Genomic DNA, 21,588 nt, shown 5'->3' with positions numbered 1-21,588 from the left:
CGCTCATCATTGTCACGGAGAAGATATGGAAACAAAAGAAATGAATACTGAAAAAAATCAAGATGACATAGATTTAAGGCCACTAACGTGAGACCTAATGGATGGATTCGTACATAACAGGGGTGAAGGGTAGACGGCGCTGAGGCAAGGTTTTGTGGAAAAAGGTTCACAAGCTGGGCGAAGAGGTGGACATCTGGAGAAATTAAGGAAACGTTCATCCCCTTAATTGAGCCACTCTTAAATTGAGATTGGTGTCAAAAGAAACTGAGGCATGTTAAAATTTTTTAAGAGTCTCAGCAAAAGTTGATTTGAATTGACCGATATCTGATCTAGAAGATGGAAAGGAGCTCCAAGGAGTTGTACAAAAGGAAAGACTTTGATAGGCACAAGGGAGCGGGAACAGGAAGTGATGCTAGGCAAAAAAAAAAAGTGGGTTGTTTATGACAAGGTTACTTTCCTTTAGGGGATCACAGGGGTCTAATAGCAGGCAGATTACCTAATTCTTACTAGGAGACTCCTGATTGACTAGTTTAAAACTCCATTTCTGGGAGAGCTAAAACTGTAATCAAGTTAAGTTTTGGTTTGGTAATATGGGGCTTAGCATACACAACTCCATTTTGGACCTGTTGTCTTGTTTTTACTACCAGAGAACAATGACAAAGTAATGGAAGGGACACAAAAGGATGGAATCCAAAATTTAGATCTTAGCGTAAGGATTCCTATCTGCAAGGCAGAATAGAAAATTCTAAGTGTTTTGGTTGACAAGCTTGGTCAAGAGGAGGAGCCCTTGAAGAGGAACCACAGTGAAATACTCATGCATGTAATTCTACAGGAAAAAATATCTTACTAGAAGATCACATTTCATGTTTTCAAGTATCCGTGTCTTTTTTAAAATGATGAACATTTTCGAGTCTATAACACGTACGAAATAAGTATACTTGCAAAGATCAAGTCTTTACGAAAGTCCCCTAAATGGATACAACTCCCCAGTGAGCTAACTTTTTGTATCTCCATTTTACAGATGATAAAATTAGTGCATTAGCGCCATGGACTCACTTGCCTACATAAGTGGCAGAGTTAAGATTCCAAGAGGCGTGCGGTCAATCTTTTTTTCTCTTTTTCCTTTTCATGAGCACCTTGTTCATGCAAGTGCTGATCATTTGCAAACCTCCTATGGCAGAAATGGCGACATTTGGCATCTAGTCTGTAATTTTGTTTTCTCTCTGAATTGGAACGTAATCCCCATTGTTCTGTTTTGGTAACTGATCACTTGAGCACTAAACATGTGAATTGTGGAATGTGGAATGTTCACCGTAGGATGTTGGTTTGAAAACCACTGCCGAGCAAGTGAAAAGCTTTGAGAAAGGTAAGAGCAAGGATCCTTGTTTGGCACCAGGAACACTCCTGGCAGCAAGTTAACGGGCTTTCTCTAGCAAGTTTGCAATGTTCAGGGTTGGGATCCCAGGCAGCCACAAGAACACGGCTGTTGGACTCTTTGGGTGATTCAATCACCATTAAAGACAGGGGGATAAAATATGTTTTAACAACCCCAACATTTTTTTTTTAAAACATTGCCCTGAGTTCCAGCTGGCAGCTCTGAATATTTCTGCCTCTGTTTTCACAACCAAACTGAACATCTTTCAATGTCGAAGGTAAACTCCTGGCCCCTCCCACAGCAGCTCTTCCTCTCCCTGAGAGATGTGTGCAGCCTGCAGGAGCCTGGGCAGCCCATATAATGGAGACGAGGGAGGTCACAGCCTCTGAGGCTTACCAGACAACATCTTCTCTTTCCATTTGATCCAGACTCTGTTTCTCATCGCTGGAGGGACTTCTGTGTTCCAGAAATGTGCTCATAGGTCATGTTGCAATTCTGTGTGCCTGAAATATCATTCAGGAAATAGATGTGCTTGTTTTGTTGTTGTTCTGATTGCTTAGTTTTGTTTTTGTAGAAATGTTGAAAGATTCGCAGAACTCTTTCATTTTGCTGGGAGCACCTTAAAAATAAACAACATTGAAAAATGGGGAAATTCAGACAGCAGGTCTTTCAGGCAACGTCTACTTCCCCCAAGACAAGACCAGTGGAGATATTAAAATTTTAAAATCCTGAAATAGGATGTACTACAAGTCCCAGAAGTCCCCATTCGGGCTTTTTGTTTGCTTTTTTTCTATAGTGTAAGCCTCTCAGTCATAGACAGCTCGAGGAAAATGGACCTATGCGGCAAAATTTAGCTCCTCACTCAACGGATTGATAGGTTCCAGGGCTCCAAATGCCTGCTGAGATTGTGCACCTGCAGAAAGGGAGGGGGCTGAGCCGTGAAGGGTGAGTCATCACCACAAGTAAAAACAAGCGAAAAATAGAGGAGGAAAAAGATTAGAAGAGACAGTGAATGCATACAACAGTAGCCTAAACCAGCTACACCTTAAATTCAAATAGCCCACCGGTGGTCACATACCACACTCTGTTCTGACTCCAGGAGTGGAGGGAGAGGATTTGGAACTCATCAGTGATGAGGTAAGGGGAAGTTCATTTTTGGAGATTAGTCTCCAGGACCGCTGTTGTAGGCAGGCCCTTGAGAAATAATAAATTCCTTAAAAGATGCAGGGAAGGGAAGAACAAAGATGATTCCTAGAACAAAGAAGCCAGAGCTTCTTACTTTCCATGACGCCTGTGAGGGAGAAAGCTGGTGTTTCAGAGAATTCCTGTTCTTTGTTGGCCTCGGTTGGAAGATTTCAGAGGCGGCTCTGGCTCAGAAACACAGGCTTCTTCCTTTGCATATATTCAAAAGTACGGAAGGGAGTAATGACCAGATCTCCCATGGCTCATGCCCACGTCTCCCTGGTTTCAAATTACCAACAATGATAAGCCTCTGGATTGTGCAGATAATCACCTCAATGCTCCATTTCCATGGTGAAGCTTACTGTCCACACTTTACTTTTGCCTCAAAAATAAATGGCCAGCCAAAAGTGTGCTGAGAGGGAACAACAGAGTGGAGAGAGAAGTGGATTCCTTGGGAAAGCCATTGTAGAATCTTGGTGAGAAGAGACAGTCACTGCAAATTTAGAAGAGGGGCCTCACAACCTGCATTGTCTACTAGCTAGAGCATTGACCCTTTGGAGTTTGTGGACCTCTTTATAACATAGGATGGCCAACCATCCCAGTTTGCCCAGCATTATCCCAGTTTTAGCTGAAACTGTCTTATCTCTCTTGGGTATATAGAAAGTTCCAGTGGCCATGGATGTGGAAAATTAGGGGAAAAGTACAAAACCCATACAGCAGCCCAAACAATAGGGCTGAAACTACACGGTTTCTGGTGTCCAACGACTGCCACACAGATTACCCACCTTCTAGGGTGGCCATCGCTGCTTTTTTCCCCATGATTCTGTCCTCGTCTGGACTGCTGCGACAGGACGCCACAGGCTGAGTAGCTCATAAACAGCAGAACGTTATTTCTCACACGCCTGGAAGCTGGGAATCCAAACTCAAGGCACCGCAGATTCCGTGTTTGGTGAGAGCCCACTTCCCAGTTCCTAGATGGTGTCTTTTCTCTGTCCTCACGTGGCAGAAGAGGTGAGCGAGCTCCCTTGGGCCTCCTTTATAAAGGCGCGAAGGCCATCTAGGAGGACTCCCCCCCAAATCCTAACCACCTCCCAATGGCCCCACCTCCTAATGCCATTACCTTGGGAGTCAGGTTTCAATATATGAATTTGAGGGGGACACACACATTCGGACCTGATGTTGGCAACCATTGCTTTCAGTTCACTATACTGGACCATTCACTGTTGCATTACGCCGAGGGATTAGTGTGCAGTTTCAGTGCCTGGTAATCATGAGCCTTAACTAAGTCCACTTTTTACTTTGCCCCTCCATCACTCATTGTGCTTTGTATCAAAATAAACCTAGTTTAATTTTTTCACGTTGTGACTATTGTGATCATGTTTTCTAAGGGTTCAGATAATGAAAATGAGAGTGATTACAATACCTACTGCAGCATGACATGGAAATGACTAGAAAAGAAAGCGAAATGACTCTGCTATTTTAATGACAGATGGAAGGACAGGTACTACGGGATTGGGGGACTGAGTAACCCAAACAGAGCACACTACATAATCTGCTGCAAAGAATTTGGAGTTCGTTATGGCAAAGGGACGTTTATGGTGAAAGGCTGTCTTGGAGACCAAATCTCGTAAGTTCAAGATGAGACAGGCACGTATTTCTTTCAGTGAAGAGCCTTTTTTTTTTTTTTTTTTTTTGGCCCCTAAAAAGACACCGATGCTTGGTTGACAAAGCACACCACACCAGTGAGTAGACATTGTCATATCTTTCTCTCCACATCTCTGTGAAACTGAGTAGTTGTATGTTTTGACTTGAGTTACAACCAAAGTGTCTGTTGTTGAATAAAAGAAAATTTTCATAATAAATGTGCTGGCCCCTTACAGTTTAGAGTTGATTCTGTCAGATCTTTCCAGTGACCATGCTTTCCACAGTTAATAAAGTGTTGAGTCGAATTGAGGCAACAAAAAATGTTCTTTCTCGTTCCTCAGAACTTTGGTTTATAAAATGAATTTTCCAATCATTCTCTTGAATTCTGTGAAGACTTTAAAGAAACCACGGAAAACATAAAACAAAAGAGTCTTGATATCTACACACAAACTAGACTTAGCAAATCTGCATATTTGGCAGACATGGCAAATGTGAATCGTGGTAAATTCCGTTCAGTCTACACACTTCGTACAGAAGAAAATGGGAGATTTAGTTGCTACTGTCCAGCACACCTGGTACACAACCCCACTAAGAGCAGATGTGATTTACTTTTCTGTGAAATTGAGGCTCTCATAATGAAAGCTTCTCCTCTCAGGAATTTTTCACTTCCCTCAAAATGTGCAGAAGCCCATAACGAGGTGTTGTGCAGAAATGAAAAGAGATAGCCTCCTCACACATGTGTCTAAAAGGTGGCTATCATTCTTACAAGCCCTCAATAACGCAGCCCAATATTTTTTACACCTGTTGTATGGTCTCCTTTCAGCAGATGATGTGGAAGTGGGAGTTTAAAAAACATGTCCAGGGGCGCCTGGGTGGCTCAGTTGTTAAGGGTCTGCCTTCAGCTCAGGGCGTGATCCCGGCATTATGGGATCGAGCCCCCCATCAGGCTCCTCCGCTATGAGCCTGCTTCTTCCTCTCCCACTCCCCCGCCTGTGTTTCCTCTCCCATTGGCTGTCTCTCTCTCTCTGTCAAATAAATAAATAAAATCTTTTTTAAAAAGTTAAAAAATAAATAAAAAAATAAAAAACATGTCCAGAACATTTTTGATACACTTCCTTTTAAGAATGGAGGTTCATTGCCCTCCCCTGAGAGACAGCTTTGCCAGGTAAAGCATTCGCGGTTGGCAACTTTTTTCTTTCAGCACTTGTGTCTTAGAGAGGATCTCTTTATGTTCTGTGGTGACCTATGAGCTTTAGGAACCTGAATATTCAAATCTCCCCCCAGATTCAGGACATTCGCAGCCATTTTTTTCTTTCTATATCAACAACCATGTGATCCTTGGCCAGCACAGGGATGAGTCTGCAGTGGCTAAAGGGGCTGTTGGGGTCCTCGGTGGTGCCTCCAGGTTCAGTGGCCAGAGACCACAGCAGGCAACAGTGATGGCCGGAGCTGGTGGTGTGCACAAATGTGCCAGCTACGGGGGCCTCTGCAGTAACAGAGCCATCTGTAGACACACGTAGTGATGGGGCCTGGGCCAGGGCCAACGGCAGGCATGCTGGTAACTGCAGGAGCTCTGAATTTGGGGTGGGCTGCTGGGTTTTGTCACGGGCGCATGGCAGTGGGGGCTATGGACAGAGGTCAGGCTGGGACCGTGCAGGTGCACGGCTGGAAAGGCTGGTTACAGATGAGTGAAGTCGTGCGGGTCAGTGACAAGGACAAGCCCCACAAGCAGCTGTGAGGGCTCTGGCTATCCACAAGTGCCTATGGGATGAAAGCTGGCAAAATCTGCAGGGGTCTGCTGCGGCTGTGCTAGTCCTTGGTTTCTTTAGAAATGAAATCTGTTGGGTTTGTCTGCAAAGCCGGTCACTGGGGACTGCGGTAGCTGCTACCGGCAGCCCCTGCTTCTCTTCCTTTTAACGAGCTTTCTGTGTAAGCCTCAGCTTTGCCAGTCTGGGTGGGCTGAAATCCAAGCAGGACTTGCCCTGGTGCCCAGAAAGGCAGGGGAAGCTAGCTGCTCACCTCAGTCTTCCTTGCCTGGTGAGGGGAACTCTTCCTAGCTGGAACGTTCCTTTTCGGTGCTGAGCAGTGCTGGCTTGGGGATGGGATAATGCAGGCCAAACGAAGCTGACTTTTCTCTCTTTTGGGGTGGTCATTCTCAGGGTTTTTTTGCTCCATTGTGTTGCCGAAGTTTTTTAAATGGACTCCAGAGCTGTCCCAGCATCATTTTTGTTTGTAAGAGGCTCCCTAATTGTTGAACTTTGCTGGGGTGCAGAGGTTGGGGTCGCCTACGTCACCCTTTCTCGCCTGAGTTGAGCTCTGAGATGACTGCAGGTCTGACTGAGGGCTTGGTGACAATCCCATGAAAGACCGTGAACCAGAGGCGCTGAGCTAGGTTGTGCTGACCCACAGAAATGGTAAGACAAAATATCCCTTGTTTTAAGTTGCCAAGTTTGCAGTTTGTTACATGGTAATAAACAACTAATACAATGTGGTAGCTTCTCTAAGTCTTCCTGCCACTGAGGCCGCTCTGTAGCCCATCCTTTCCCTCTTTCCCCTTGTCACAGGTGGAGAGATGTTCCACTAGTCAATTCAAATCACCCACCGCTGCTCTGAGCCCATCTCCTTCTGCCTCCTCGGGACCTCACCCTACCCATGAGTCTTGCCTCTTTCCTGACTCTGTAGCATCTTCCTCTCTGCCTCTATTGTCACATTTCAGTGTTCAAAACTTTCTCATAATGACCCCATCCTCAACTGGCATTTCCTCTGAGTGACTTCTCGAGCCTGTTTCTCTTCCTTCAGAGCTGACCTTCTTGAAACAGTTCTCTTCATTTCTTCACGTTCTATTTACAAACATCACACCATCTCTGTTTGAGAGATTTTCGTTCCGATCTCATTCCAGAATTCCATAAACTTAACTCCAGCGGCTTATTGTGCGTCTTCCATCGGATGTCCCACATTTACGTCAGACCTGGTATGCTCGAAACTGAAATCATCTTCCTTCGCAAACCTGGTATTCGTCTTGTTTCTATTTCAGGAATGATCCCAGCATTTACAGTACCTGAAGCCTTGTTGTCATTCTCTCTCTCTCTCTTTCTCTCTCTCTGTCTCTGCCACCTTGTGCCCGTCCTAACAATCACCAAGCTAAGCCCCATCCACCTCTTTACGCCTCCATCACACGCAGGACTCCAGGCTTATATAACCATTCAGTCTCTTGAGTACACTTTCTATATTCTCTGGCTTCTGAGATTTTGTACATGCTCTTTTTTTCACCCCATCCCCTTCCCCAACTAACTCTTAACATTCTCAGAGGCTTTCCCTGAATACCCTAGACTGGGTTGGGTACGCCCGCTCTGCATTCCTGTAGCTTCTTGGGCTTATCCTTATCATAGAACTTATCACGTCATGTGGTAATGACTTAATTTTGTTTCTCTGGTATATTTTACAAATGTATTTTGCTCACTGTTATACCCCCAGCACCTAGGACAGTACCTTTCACAAAGGGCAGTCATGTAATAAATGCTAATTTGTGTTTATAAGTAAATGATCTAAGGCTATATATTAGTGTTTTAGAGCTATCCTAACAAATTACCACAAATCTCGTGGCTTAAAACAACAGAAATATATTCTCTCCCAGGTCTGGAGATCAGAAGTTGGAAACCAAGGTGCTAGCAGGGCCATGCTCTCTAGTGGAGAATCCTTTCTTGTCCTTCCAGCGCCTGGCATTCCTTGGCTTGTGACAGCAACATTTCATTCTCTAACTCTATCTTCACATAAACTTCTCTCCTGGGTCTCTGTGCCTCTTCTTTTCTGTCTCTTACGAGGTTACTCATCATTAGATTTAGGGTTCACCCTAATCCAGGATGAGCTCCTCTTAAGATTCTTACCCTAATTACATCTGCAAATACCCTTATTCCAAATAAGGTCACATTCTGAGGTTCTGGATGGACATAACTTCAGGGGTCCTCTATTCAACCCACCACATTCTACACTCTGGCCTCTGATTTCATGTCCATTCCCCGTGAAAAATATATCCACTCCATCCCTACATCCCCAAAGTCTTAACTCATGACAACATCAACTCTAAGTCCAAGGTCTTCTATAAATATTATTGGCTCAAGAGGTTCCCAGTTGCATCACCTAAATCATCTGAGTCAGGTATGAGTGACACTCTAGGACCAATGCATCCTGTAGCAAAATTCTTCTCCACCTGTGGACTTGTGAACTAGAAGACAAATTATCTACTTCCAAAATACAGTAGTGGTACAGGTGTAAGGTAGGCATTCTCACTCCAAAAGGGAGAAACTGGAAGGAATTAAGGAATCACTGGCATTAGACAAGATTCTCCCTGAATAACCCCATTTCTATCCCAGAATTCTTCTGAGATGGCTAATTGGATCCAAGCCACATACCTAATCTCTTCAACCAAAGGTTGTCCCGCCATACCCTTGGCCCTTTCTCCAGAATACTTTTTCTCAACAGTGAATTTCCTGATTTTAGCATCCTTTGCAATCTGTATAGTTTGAGAACCTCTCAAATCATCAAATGCTGGTTCTTTTTTGTTTAACATTTTTTCTCGCAAATTCTCATTCTTCTCTCATTTAAATATAAGCAACACGGAGAAAACAGGCTGCACCTTCATACTTTGCTTGGAAATCTTGCAAAATATCCAAGTTCATCATTAACAAGTTCTGCTTTCCAACCAACAGCAGAAAGCAACCCAGCCAAATTCTCTGCTACTTGATAAAAACAACTGTTTTTCCTCCAGTTTCAAATAATATGTGCCTAATTTCTTTCTGAGATCTCACCAGAAACACATTTAACTTTTGTCTTTCTACCAACAGTCTCCTCAAGGCAGTCTGGGCTTTTGCTATCATGCTTCTCAAAATTCTTCCCTTACCTATTACCAATTCTGAAGCCACTTCCACATTTGGGTATTCGGGACAGCAGCTGTCCACTACCCCGGACCAAAAAAAAAAAAAAAAAAAAGGCATCATAAGGGTTCTAGCAGAGAAACAACCAATAAGATATATATCTCCTGACACTGTGCTGTGGTCTACAGGCAGAATTTCTTCTAGATTTCAGGGAAATCTCAGTTTTGCTCTTAAAGTCTTTCAACTGATTAGATGAAGCCCATCAGATTTTCAAAGATAATCTTTAACATCAACTGATTGTAGATGTTAACCACAGCTACAAAATAGCTTCACAACACCACCTAAATTAGTGCTAAGTTAAATAACCTGAAACTATAGCCAAGCCAAGCTGACATGTAAAACAAGTATGTCATTACAGAGGTAGAAAGTAGCACAGAGGATTTAATTCTCTCTGGCCTGTGTGGTCATTTATATAATAACGTAAAGATATTGACTCACAAAATGAATATGTTAGACTGCAAATTTGATAGAAAACATACTTAAAGAGAGCCACGTATGGAAACGCACACTTTATGATTTCCTTCATGAAAGAATAGAGGACCCCACAGCATTATCACTTACTAGTTACTGTTACCGCTTTGCACTCCTTCCCCGGCTGGTGAATTAAAAGAAGTGAGGAGCACGGGGTGAAATGAGGGGTCAGCTCCCATACTGTCCCTCGGTTACTTGAAATGGTGCCCCAGTGAAAATGTTACGTCCTGTGCATTACTGCCCAGAATACTGCGGCTGAAGCATTCCTTTAAATTCAAACAGACCACTAGAGAGAGTGTTTCCATATGTCTTGAATTATGGTTGGAAGTACTCAATAATAATAGTACTCGTAGTTACCAGAACATTATCTTCGGACAGTTCCTGCTCTGCTTTGTATTTTATTTATTTATTTATTTATTTTAAGATTTTATTTATTTATTCGACAGAGAGAGAGACAGCCAGCGAGAGAGGGAACACAAGCAGGGGGAGTGGGAGAGGAAGAAGCAGGCTCATAGCAGAGGAGCCTGATGTGGGGCTCGATCCCATAATGCGGGGATCATGCCCTGAGCCAAAGGCAGACGCTTAACCGCTGTGCCACCCAGGCGCCCCTGCTTTGTATTTTATTAAGGTGGTTTTGCCTAAGAGTTTTCCTTCAAATTCTCTGATTTTCACTTGGTTATCATCACTTTAAAATATGGGCTACATATGTGTCCTGATACAGTTAGATAAGTAAGGGCAAGGACTACATACAAAGAGATTTTGACAATGTTAGGGGAGGCCACTTGTCACTCAGGGTAAGTCAGCCCACTTCCCCGACAAAAACCACAACAAACCAAAGCAAACCCCTTCCTCTGGGGAATTGTCTATAGCTCGGTGCCTGGCTTTCAGCTGCATGGGCACAGCGACTCTCCCTCTTCAGTGTCCTGGAGCTGATTTAACGTAAGAAGCTGAGTTAAGCTAATGAAGTTCACAAGAAAAAAGCCAGAACGTCAAAGTACTAATTTAAAATAAAACTACACTGAGCGGACTAGATGTGTGCACCCACCTGACTATCCCTTTCTTTGTAGAAAAGTTTCATGACTCTCATAAAATGAGATCAAGAGAAACTGAAAAATCAAATACTGAAAGGACTCAAAGCTTTGCTAAACTAATGTTTCCATTTCTACAACAGGGGTTTACCGGTCAGAAAAACCAAAGGCTTGCGTCTGTCTGTCTAAACCCCTCTTTTCCAGAAAGAGCTTCAATAGGCCATTGCCAATATAGAAATCCAGGGCTCTGCTTCTACATTACTAAGGCAGCTGACTTTCACACACAAACTAATTGACATATTCTTCAGGTAGGTTAACTTTTTCCACGTGGTTACAGCCAACAGTCATGTTGGCCTGAGAGCCAATCATTTTCTTGAAGATGGGCTAGTAGTCATTATAATGACCCCTTCTGAGCGCATGCCCTTCATAGCCTCCTTGAGTTTGGGGGAGATCATGTGACTAGTTCTGACCAATAAGTTTCAAGTGGAAGAGTCATGTGTCACTTGTAGACTGGAACATTTAAATGCCAGTGTAAAATTCTCCTGAGTTCCCTTTATCCTCCAAGATACCCAGCTGTAGACAAGGGTCCAGATAAGGTCTGCTCTAGGTCCCAAGAAGAAGAAAATGGGGAACACAGGCCCTCAGAGAACTTGAGAAGAACACATCTCATGAACAAGAAACAAGCCTTGATGTGTCACTATGGAGATCTTTTTTTTTTTAATTTTAATGTTTTTTTATTATATTATGTTAGTCACCATACAGTACATCCCTGGTTTCTGATGTAAAGTTCGATGATTCATTAGTTGCGTATAACACCCAGTGCACCATGCAATACGTGCCTTCCTTACTACCCATCACCAGTCACTATGGAGATCTTTAAGCTGTTTTTCACAACAGTGAAATCTGGCCTGTTCTAACCAGTAAACTGGCTAGTAGGTTATCTGTGATACTAGGTTTTATTTGTGATAGTATGTTATCTCTGATAATTTGATGGTAGGTTATCTCTGACAATTTTATTCCCTTTTTCAAAGTTTTATCTGTGATAGTAGGTTATCTCTGATGACAATTTTACTCCTGTTTTCAAAGTTTTTGGCAAGCACCTCACTGTAGTTTATCTCCATGAATCACCTATAATGTCATAAATAAATGAACCCTATGTATGTAGTGTTTATGAGGAAGACTACTTACCTATCCAGCCACAGTTCTGTATATGTACCCTGAACGGCCACGGAAAACCCATTATTTCAAATATTTCCACCCAGTCATGATTGTTAAATAATCTGAAATTCTCAAATCAAGCCTCAGCTTCATTTACCATGTTCTTCTATTGAAAGAACTATGAGGGGTCTGGGACTACGCCCAATTAGTATTTTATTTGTTTGTCTGTTTCGGGTTTGGAAAGATTTGAAAGCAGTTAGATTGGTTCCTCCTATCTTGTATGTGACATAGTTCCCTTCCTCTCCGGCCACTAGACTTGACCATCAACCCTCATCCTCAAACACTGGGAAAGGTGTCCCGAACCCTGATCGTATCAAGATTTATCCTCTAGGGAAGGTAAACTCCGTGCATGCAGATAATTAAGAAAGGACACTTGAGAGTCTCTTTCCCTTCTCCGTCCCCCGTGGCAGCTCAGCACCACCATCTTTTTCTCCTCTGGTTGTGAAAGAAAAAAAAAAAATGGGGATGACACTTGGAAGGAACTTCCAGATCAGAGACTCTAATTTTGCTATAGTTGAAACAAGATACTGCTCTGACCCTTTTTTTTTTTTTTCAAGAAATGTTCAGCTCTCTGGATAGACGAAAGAAGGATATGAAGGCATTTTGGATAAAGCACTGACAACCTGTGGGGACTACAGAAATGTTTTTTCTCCTTTTTAGGGACTGTCAATTCATAAGTCAGAAATATAATCAAGATATACTTCAGTGTATAATTTTCAGTGCGATGGTATTTGAAGTCATAATTGTATAAGGGAAATTAGCTTCTCCTTGTAGCTTCTTGCTTTTCTTTGATAAATTCCTTTGAGGTGACTTACTTACATGCTCCAGAAATTAAGACTATAAATAACAATCACCACAGAAGAGAGGACTGCTGGACGTAAGGCCTTGGGAACGTCGCCACCAAGTCACCAAGTCCTTCATCTGTGTCTCTGGTCAGCATCCAGCAGACGTTGGCAGCGTGCAGAAGGCTCATTGCTTGTCTCATTACCATGCTGTGGCCTTTAAGAGATGAGTCAAGGGTTATTTTAACCAATTCCTGGGGATCTGTAGACTAAACACTATTTTTTCATGATTATGAAATACAAATTTAAGGGTAGAGTGCACCAAAGATCCAGAAAATCTTGAATTACAAAGGAAATCAAAAATCATCCAGACGGGGCATCTGGGTAGCTCAGTTGGTGAAGCCTCCGACTCTTGGTTTTGGCTCAAGTCAGAATCTCGAGGTCATGAGATGGAGCCCCACACTGAGCTCTGTGCTCAGTGGAGAGTCTGCTTGAGATTGTCTCTCCCTCCCCGTCCCCCTCCGTCCCTCCCCCTGCCACTGCTCACATGTGTATGCACACATGCTCTCTCTCTCTACAATAGTAATTGTTTAAAAGATTTATTTATTTATTTATTTGAGAGTGAGACAGAGACAGAGATCACGAGAGAGAGTGAGCATGGGGGGTGGGGAAAGGGCAGAGGGAGAGGGAGAAGCAGACTCCTCACTGAGCAGGGAGCCTAATGTGGGGCTCAATCCCAGGACCCCAGGATCACCGCCTGAGCCAGAGGCAGATGCTTAACCGACTGAGCCACCCAGGTGCCCCAATAAAACCTTTTTTTAAAAAAAATCCTCCAGACTAGTCTCAGCCATTGAGAAATCTCCACAGTATCCTCGATCAGGTAATGTGTTTAGGGAATTGTGCTTTCTAAGCAACAGTTAACAACTACAACGGCTATCATCTACTGAGTTATTATAAACTAGGGAATGTGTTCTCGCCAAAATCCTATGCGCAAAATACTTTTAGTGCCTCCCTTTTACAGATGAAGGCCTGGAGGATTAGAAGAGCTGAAGAATTTATCCGAGATCTCAGATTACTCAAAGCCAACTCTAGCACTTTCTAAATTTCATGATTATAACCCTTACTTTATATTGCTCCTAACAGGTAACTATTAAAGACTTTGAAGTTGAAAGTGATATAATGAGGCTTTTGTTTTAAGAGATAACTTTAATAGCATAGAAAGAAGAGAGTTTCTACAGAGTCTCTACTGTCAAAAAAGGAGAGAAAACCAAACTAATGCATCATATCAAAATCTAGGTGAGAAACCAAAAGGAAAATAAAATTTGCACAAAATCTTAAGATGAGAGTTTAACAATGAGTAAAAGGAGACCTCACTGAAACATATGCAATTGATTTTTGTAATTCATATGCCTGTGTATTTTCCATTGACCTCATTTCCTTACCTGGTATCATTCTTGTTCATCATTGTAAACTCAATGCCTGGCATCAACCCAAGTGAGACAGACACAAAAAGTTGTTAGTTGACAAACGATTCGGTGTGGCCTTTAGTTCTCTATTGTTCTTTGGTTGTTTGATTTTTTTTTTTTAACCATCATTCTGTTCACTTCCAAGAACACAATATTGAAGCCTTACTCGGAGTAAATACTAACTCACTTATATTTCTAAATGATCTTTATTAGATCTTACTCTCATAACTGCCAAAATTGCTACATTGAAGACAGATTTTTTTTTTTTAACAATTCAGCTTCAGGCCCTTCTTGCTGATGACAACAAATAAGTTAGGAACATTGATAGAAAACAGGAGACACTGACAATTCTCCATCTGTGCCATTGGGCAGTCTCAGATTGCCCCAAGGGCCCAAGTTCTCCAAGGACTCTGTTGTTATCCCTCACACAGCTGAACACGTCAGACTCTGAAGGGTTGTTATATGTCTTTCTCAAATGTATATATCAAAGGAAAATAAGCAATTGTAAATAACTCTAATCAGAAACAAGTAATAAAATTCAAGGCATGGGGTGCCTGGGTGGCTCAGTCATTAAGCATCTGCCTTTGGCTTAGGGCGTGATCCCGGCATTCTGGGATCGAGTCCCACATCAGGCTCCTCCACTGGGAGCCTGCTTCTTCCTCTCCCACTTCCCCTGCTTGTGTTACCTCTCTCACTGGCTGTCTCTATCTCTGTCAAACAAATAAATAAAATCTTTTAAAAAAATTAAAAATTAAAAAAATAAAAATAAAATTCAAGGCATATACCCTTTTGACATGAGGTCAGTATTGTCATCTCCGTTTTAGGAAAGAAAACGTGGTAAGCATCACCTTTCCCCATGATGCACAATTCATGCATATGAATAGGGAGTCAGCGTGGTCAACTTAACTACCAAAGTGTGCAATGACTTTTCATGGTGTTAGCATCTACTGTTTGGAAAGGAGGATTGAATAAATGCACACTCTCAAGAGAGAAGCTAGCCAAAGCTTCTGGAATCACTATTAAGTTGTGAGTCACTCAACTCATATCTAAGTGATAATTTTGATGTTGCAGGCTGCTATGATATCTTATAAACCCAGAAAGAAGAGCAGAAAATCATTTCCCTGGAGACACCAAGATTCAATATGGTAACTGATGCCTTTCGAGACCCATAGTGCTCTAAGAAATAAATAAAGCCCTCTCCAGCTCTCTTTCCACTAACAGATCAAGCGTATAAAAAACTTTCTGAAACTATGTTGGTTCAGCTAGGAAACATTTGACCTTGTCCTCATGAATTGCTTGTTCTGTCGTCCTCATGTTTTAAAGAAAATGTTTGCTTTTCCTAAATGATTCCAAAAATAAATGGTTGATTTGACCTATTTAACTAACTAGCAAACTTAGTGAGGAAACATCAAAAAAAAAAAAAAAAAGAATATTTGAACAAGTAGTGAAGATACCTATGCAGGAATTACCTCCTTCAAGTCCCTTGTCTCATTCACATGAGTATAAAGGAAGTTACGAAACAAGTACAAAGAAATCACATTCCCACCTGAGCACAGGGTCTCCATTGTCTCCACAATCCCACAGTCCCCATACTCCCATCAATCAGCTGTTGCAACCGCAGCTGATTGGTCCAAGGGTAGATAACTGTCTCCTACCAATGAGTCTATTTCTTGGATTTCGTCATGTACTTGGGACAAACCAGTCCCTTTCAGGTGACCAGTACTGAAATGCATAAAACTAAAAAACTAAAAGCCATATTTTCTCATCTGTGGAAAGACTGACCTATGGTGAAAGAGGAGGGAAAAAAGCTGATATGTGAAAAAAAAAGCAGGGTTGAAAGACAGAAAGAGCCCTGAGCACATTTCAATCTGCAAACTCAGTTCCTTCTAAGGGTCTGATGCCTTCAAGTCCTTTAACGGTTTTTTATTGTCGTTCGACTTTCTCTTGTGACCTGTTCGATAACCCAGCATGTTTGCAATACAGTCTTCTTTTAATTTAACACATTCACAAGTTAGTTCTTCCAGCCCCAATAATAGTTTTAATTTCTGTATCAGTAAGTACAGAGTTTGCTGAAGTAACATAGAAACTTCAAATGGCTTTGAAATACAAAGTTCAAATTTTGTTTTCATCTCTTCACTGTAGTATCCAGGCTGATTGAACAGCCATCATCTCTAATATTGCTGGTCATGGTGGCAAAGGAAAAGAAAATTTTTGAAGGTCTTACTTTGTTTAGTGCTTCTGGATGAAAAATAGTCATAGATCTATCCAGCCACCAAGGGGCCTGGAAGTTCACGGGGAGGGGCGGGGCTGGAAATATTTGGAAAATATCTCTAATCACCACCATACCCACATCTCAATGTTATCAGCATGAAAGCTGAGATTATTTCCATCAAATACACTATGTGTTGCAGCAAGGAGAAATTGCTTGTGGTACTCATATTGCTGTGGGTACTCATTTTGTTCAGCTCCTCAACCATCAGGTCAGTTTTGCTCAATAATTCAGAACTAAGGTTTGCTAATTTAAAAAATAAGATAGTTCCAGCTTCTTCTCCAAGAAAACACCAAACGGCATATAACACCAGTGCTGCACCAGGAGCCTGGAATGGGAAGCCCCTGGAATGGAAGGCCACAGGGACTTCCCTAGGGCATCCGGGCTGGGGTGGAGGAGGGATCGGAGTGAGCCTGGGTGGGGCAGAGGCTGGGGGCTCGGGGAGGCAAGGACATGGACAAGGAGTGGATCCCTGTCACCAAGCAGGACCAACTGGTTAAGGATATGAAGATCAAGTCCCTGCAGGAGATATATCTTGTCTCTCTGCCCATCAAGGAATCTGAGATCTTTGACTCTTTCCTGGGGGCATCCCTCAAGGATGAGGTTTTGAAGATTATGCCAGTGCAAAAGCAGACCCGTGCTGCCCAGCAGACCAGGTTCGAGACATTTGTTGCCACCAGAGAATACAGTGGACACGTAGGTCTGGGTATTAAGTGCTCCAAGGAGGTAGCCACTGCCATCCATGGGGCCATCATCTTGACTAAGATTTCCATCATCCCCGTACAGTGAGGATACTGGGGGAACAAGACCAGTAAGCCCCACACTGTTCCAGGCTATATGACCAGCCTCTGGGGCTCTGTGCATGTGCACCTCGTCACCACCCGCAGAGGCAATGGCATTTTCCCAGACCCTGTGTCCAAGAAACTACTGATGATGGCTGGGATTGATGACTGGTACACCTCGCTCCCACCAGGGGCTCCACTGTTACCCTGGGCAACTTGGCTACAATCACTTTTGACTCCATTTCTGAGACCTACAGCTGTCTCACCCCTGACCTCCGGAAAGGGACTGTGTTCACCAAGGCTCCCTCTCAGGGATTCACTGAATGTCTTGTAAAGACCCACACCAGGCTCCAGCTGTGACCACCACAGAGTTTTATAGGAGAAAAATAAAGTGAATCAAAGCCTGTTAAAATAAACAAAATTCAAAAAAATAAATAGTTTCAGCTGTGAATTTTCTACTTATTTGAATGCAGCTAGTGATAAGGTTAAAAGTGAAAGGAAATCGTTTAATTAATTTTTGTGTTTTGATGCCCAAGTGCTTGATATGTAGACAACACAACTGATACTAAGGTTGAAAATTACATGAGATACACAATAACCATTATTTTGGATTGCAGAGGACAAGAAGCACCCCTCCACCCACCCACCCAATCTACATTAGACATACAGTGTGAACAAAAAATAAAACTTTGTATTTAAAAGCCTTTTGAAGTCTTTTGTTAGTTCAACAAAATCTATACTTTCTAGCTGATTCAGAAACTGAAAGTATTATTGGAGACTGGAAGAATGCTAACAGGGACAAAATATTTAATAAAAATGCTGCCGATTATAACTTGGAAGGCACATGAGGTCCCTAATGAACTTTCACATATCAGAGAAAATGCTATAAAAAGGGTTAGTAGGGGCGCCTGGGTGGCTCAGTCTTTAAACGTCCAACTCTTAATTTTGGCTCAGGTCATGATCTCAGGGTCATGGGATTGAGCCCCACATCAGGCTCCACACTGGGCATAGAGCCTGTTTGGGATTTTTCTCTCTTTCTCCTTTTGCCCCTCCACCCACACCTTCCACGCTCTCTCTCCCTCTCTCCCTCTCTCAAAAAAATAAAAAATAAAATAAAATAAGATATTAGTAGCATGTGTTTATTTACCTGGCTGAACTTGACAAGGCACAAGAAAAAGATAAGCCCAGAGAAAGAAATAGAAAATATCCAGGAATTTGAGTATGGGTAGGGATAGAAAAGGCTACATTTTATTATGCTAAGCAATAAAAGATAAAACTGTGAGGATCTTTGAACCAACTAAAATTCAGCCTTGAGTAAAGGATGGAATCAGGGGCGTGACCATAACACCCATTTGTCAAACCTCTGAAGGAAATAAGGTGTCTGAAACCAGAGATCCATTTAATTTCATGGTACCCAGTATATGCCTGCAACTGAGCAAAATACTTCAGAGAAAAGAGATCAGACGTGTGGTTCTCCCACTGAAGCCTGATAGACTGAGAAACTCATAGATGATTTGAAAGAAAGTTACGAGTTAAAGGAAGCATAAAAGTATAGCAAATGTAAAAAGTGTCTGGGAAAGAACTGTAGGTGTGGCTATTGGCACATAGAACTGAGTAGGAGCAAGTAGATAAGGATCTCAGTGAGTTTTTAAAGAGTTATATTGCCAAAGAAACTGTGAGCCTGGACTAAAAACGTTTACGGTATTCAAAATTCAAAATGACACTTGGATCTCACCAGTCTATGACTGAGAAAGCTGTTCAGATCTCAAGAAGGCCATGTTCTAAAATACCACTGCAGGATTATGGGAAAACGAGAATCTCCCCAAGAGGTGGACGTGGGGAAGATCCATGGAGAACATCAGGCGGGGGAACTACTCCAAAGCTATGGGTTAATCAAGAAGCATTTCCCACTCTCAAAATAGAAGGCCATCACAACATCTGCGAGGTAAGAGTTCAGAATTGCTACAGACCAGTGACTGGAGAGTCTCACATTCTTTTTACTTAGGAACCAAAGTGTTTATTTCAGTTATCCTGTCTGTTTTCCACTAATGTATATTGGGCATGGGGATGGGAGCATGTAATGGGTTGAATGGTGGCCCCCAAAAACAGGTCCACATTCTAATCATCAGAACCTGTGAACATGACCTTATTTGTGAAAAAGGGGTCTTTGTACCTGTAATAAAAAATAACCGACATGGGGCGCCTGGGTGGCACAGCGGTTAAGCGTCTGCCTTCGGCTCAGGGCGTGATCCCGGCGTTATGGGATCGAGTCCCACATCGGGCTACTCCACTGGGAGCCTGCTTCTTCCTCTCCCACTCCCCCTGCTTGTGTTCCCTCTCTCGCTGGCTATCTCTATCTCTGTCGAATAAATAAATAAAATCTTTAAAAAAAAATAACTGACAGCTTGTACTGAAAGGGACAATGACAGAAAAAAATGAAAGAAGGCCGTGAGACTTTCAAAATTCTACAGTCAGGAAATTGGTTGATAGAGCTACTCAGCTGTGAACACATGTTACCCCGCAAAATAGGAAAGATGGCGGCAAGGGCAGAGACATAACAGGTGGCACAGAGACCAGTCCAGCCATCACGGGTCCAGAGGGTGGAGTCTTGCCACAAAGGATTACTCTCTGGCTTTGGAACCTAATAGAATTTCCCCTGCTGGACTTAGACCTTGTGTGGGACCAGCGACCTCTTCATTTTCTCCAGTGCCCTTCTGGATGGGAATTTCTGTCCTATGCCTGTCACACCATTGTGTTTGGGGAGCATGTAGCTTGTTTTCCAGTTTCATGAGTCCTTAAATAGAGAGGAATTTTTCCCCCAGGATCAAGTATACTCAGAGTCTCATCTATAAACAGATTTAAATGGCTCAGGGCATGACAGTGGGGATTTTTGAACTGATGACATGGGGATAAGATTGGGACTTACAGCTGATGTTGTTGTTATGGGCTAAAAAATTGGAGAGTTTGGGGACGGGTGAACGTATTTTGCTTGTGGATGGATGTGAGTTTTGGCCAGAGGAGAAACTAGAGTGACCTGCAATTATAGGTCCTAAAAGATATGTCCATATCCTAATCCCCCAGCCTATGAATGTGACCTTATTCCGGAAAAAGAGTCTCTGCAGATGTAATTAAATTAAGACTCTTGAAATAAGATCCTCCTGGATTTTCCGAGCGGGACCTAAACCCAATGACGAGTGTCACCTAGAGAAGGATGCCCACACGGACAGCAGAGGCAAAGCCACGTGAAGATGGAGGCAGAGAACAGAGCGGTGCAGCCACACATTACAGAGCACCTGCCGATGCCAGGCACTGGAAAGGGGGAGGAGGGAGTCTGTCCCAGAGCCTTGGGAGGGAGCACAGCCCTCCTGACACCTTGATTTTGAACGTCTGGTCTCCAGAATTGCGAGAGAACAAATTCCTATTGTTTTAAGCCACCAGTTATTGGTAATTTGTTATGATAACCATAGGAAGCTACTACAGGACATTAAGACCTGTCCTTTAATTTAGTTCAGAGAGCTGCACATCAGGGTGAGTCCCAGCCAGATCTGACGTGGACGCCGCTGAGCGTTACCATCTCATACAGAGACTGAATGCATCCCCCCAGCCCCTAGACTTCCAGCTGGTGACTCAGGGAGTGTCTACCTGGAATTTTTGGTTTGTCTCCCATAGGGTGGCATGAGAGTACTTTGCCTGTGGGAGGGAAAATGTGCCAAATGTTTGCTAACCAGAAGAGTGCACTGTGATGGTCGTAAGTGTTATTTCCCAAGGTTTTCCTGTGCTTTGGTTTCCAGGTACATGGTAGGATTTCATGTCTCAGTTCCCTTAGAGTTGGATTGGGCCATACAAATAGTCCTGGCCAATGAGCTGGGAGCAGGAATGACATGTCATTTCAAATGCGGGACCTTGAATAAGAGCAGCTACTAATATTTGAAGTGGTGACTGCTCCCTCAGCCTGGATCCCAGATGAGGACATGAGAAGCAAGCTCCGGGCTCTGGGTCTGTGACGGAATCTCACTAACAGAAGACAGTAGGATTTGTTTTGTTGTTGCTGCTGGTGCAACATAACCATTCTTCCTGAGTGTCTTAAAGATGCAAAAATTCAAAGGCGTGCCTGCTATATGCTGGTGGGAGGGATGGCTATAAAGCCAAACAAAAAAGCATTGAGTCTTTTCAAGTCATTTATGATCTGGTCAAATGTAGAGCCATGGAGAGCTGTGGCATCCGTAGTTGACTGCATCAGAACTACCCAGGGAGCTCGTATACCCCACCACAGACCTACTGAATCAGAATCCCTGGGCAGAAGTGGAAGGTTCCAGCAGGGCATTGGTGTAGTGGAATGGGAGCCACACGTGCTGTCACAGCAGCTCGGGTCAAGACATGCTGATCAAGACCAATTATTATCAAGTGCTTTTGTCGTAGAACTCCTAGAGATGGCATCCT

At 42.9% G+C, this 21,588-nt stretch overlaps 1 pseudogene; it reads left to right on the top strand.

The window, feature by feature from the left end:
* The first annotated feature begins 13,296 nt into the window (after positions 1-13,296).
* Positions 13,297-17,508, top strand: LOC113262623 (40S ribosomal protein S2-like; annotated as a pseudogene).
* The last annotated feature ends 4,080 nt before the right edge of the window (positions 17,509-21,588 follow it).

Source organism: Ursus arctos, unplaced genomic scaffold (assembly GCF_023065955.2).
Source record: "Ursus arctos isolate Adak ecotype North America unplaced genomic scaffold, UrsArc2.0 scaffold_2, whole genome shotgun sequence".
NCBI lineage: Eukaryota > Metazoa > Chordata > Mammalia > Carnivora > Ursidae > Ursus > Ursus arctos.
This window is presented reverse-complemented; position numbering and strand designations above follow the sequence as displayed.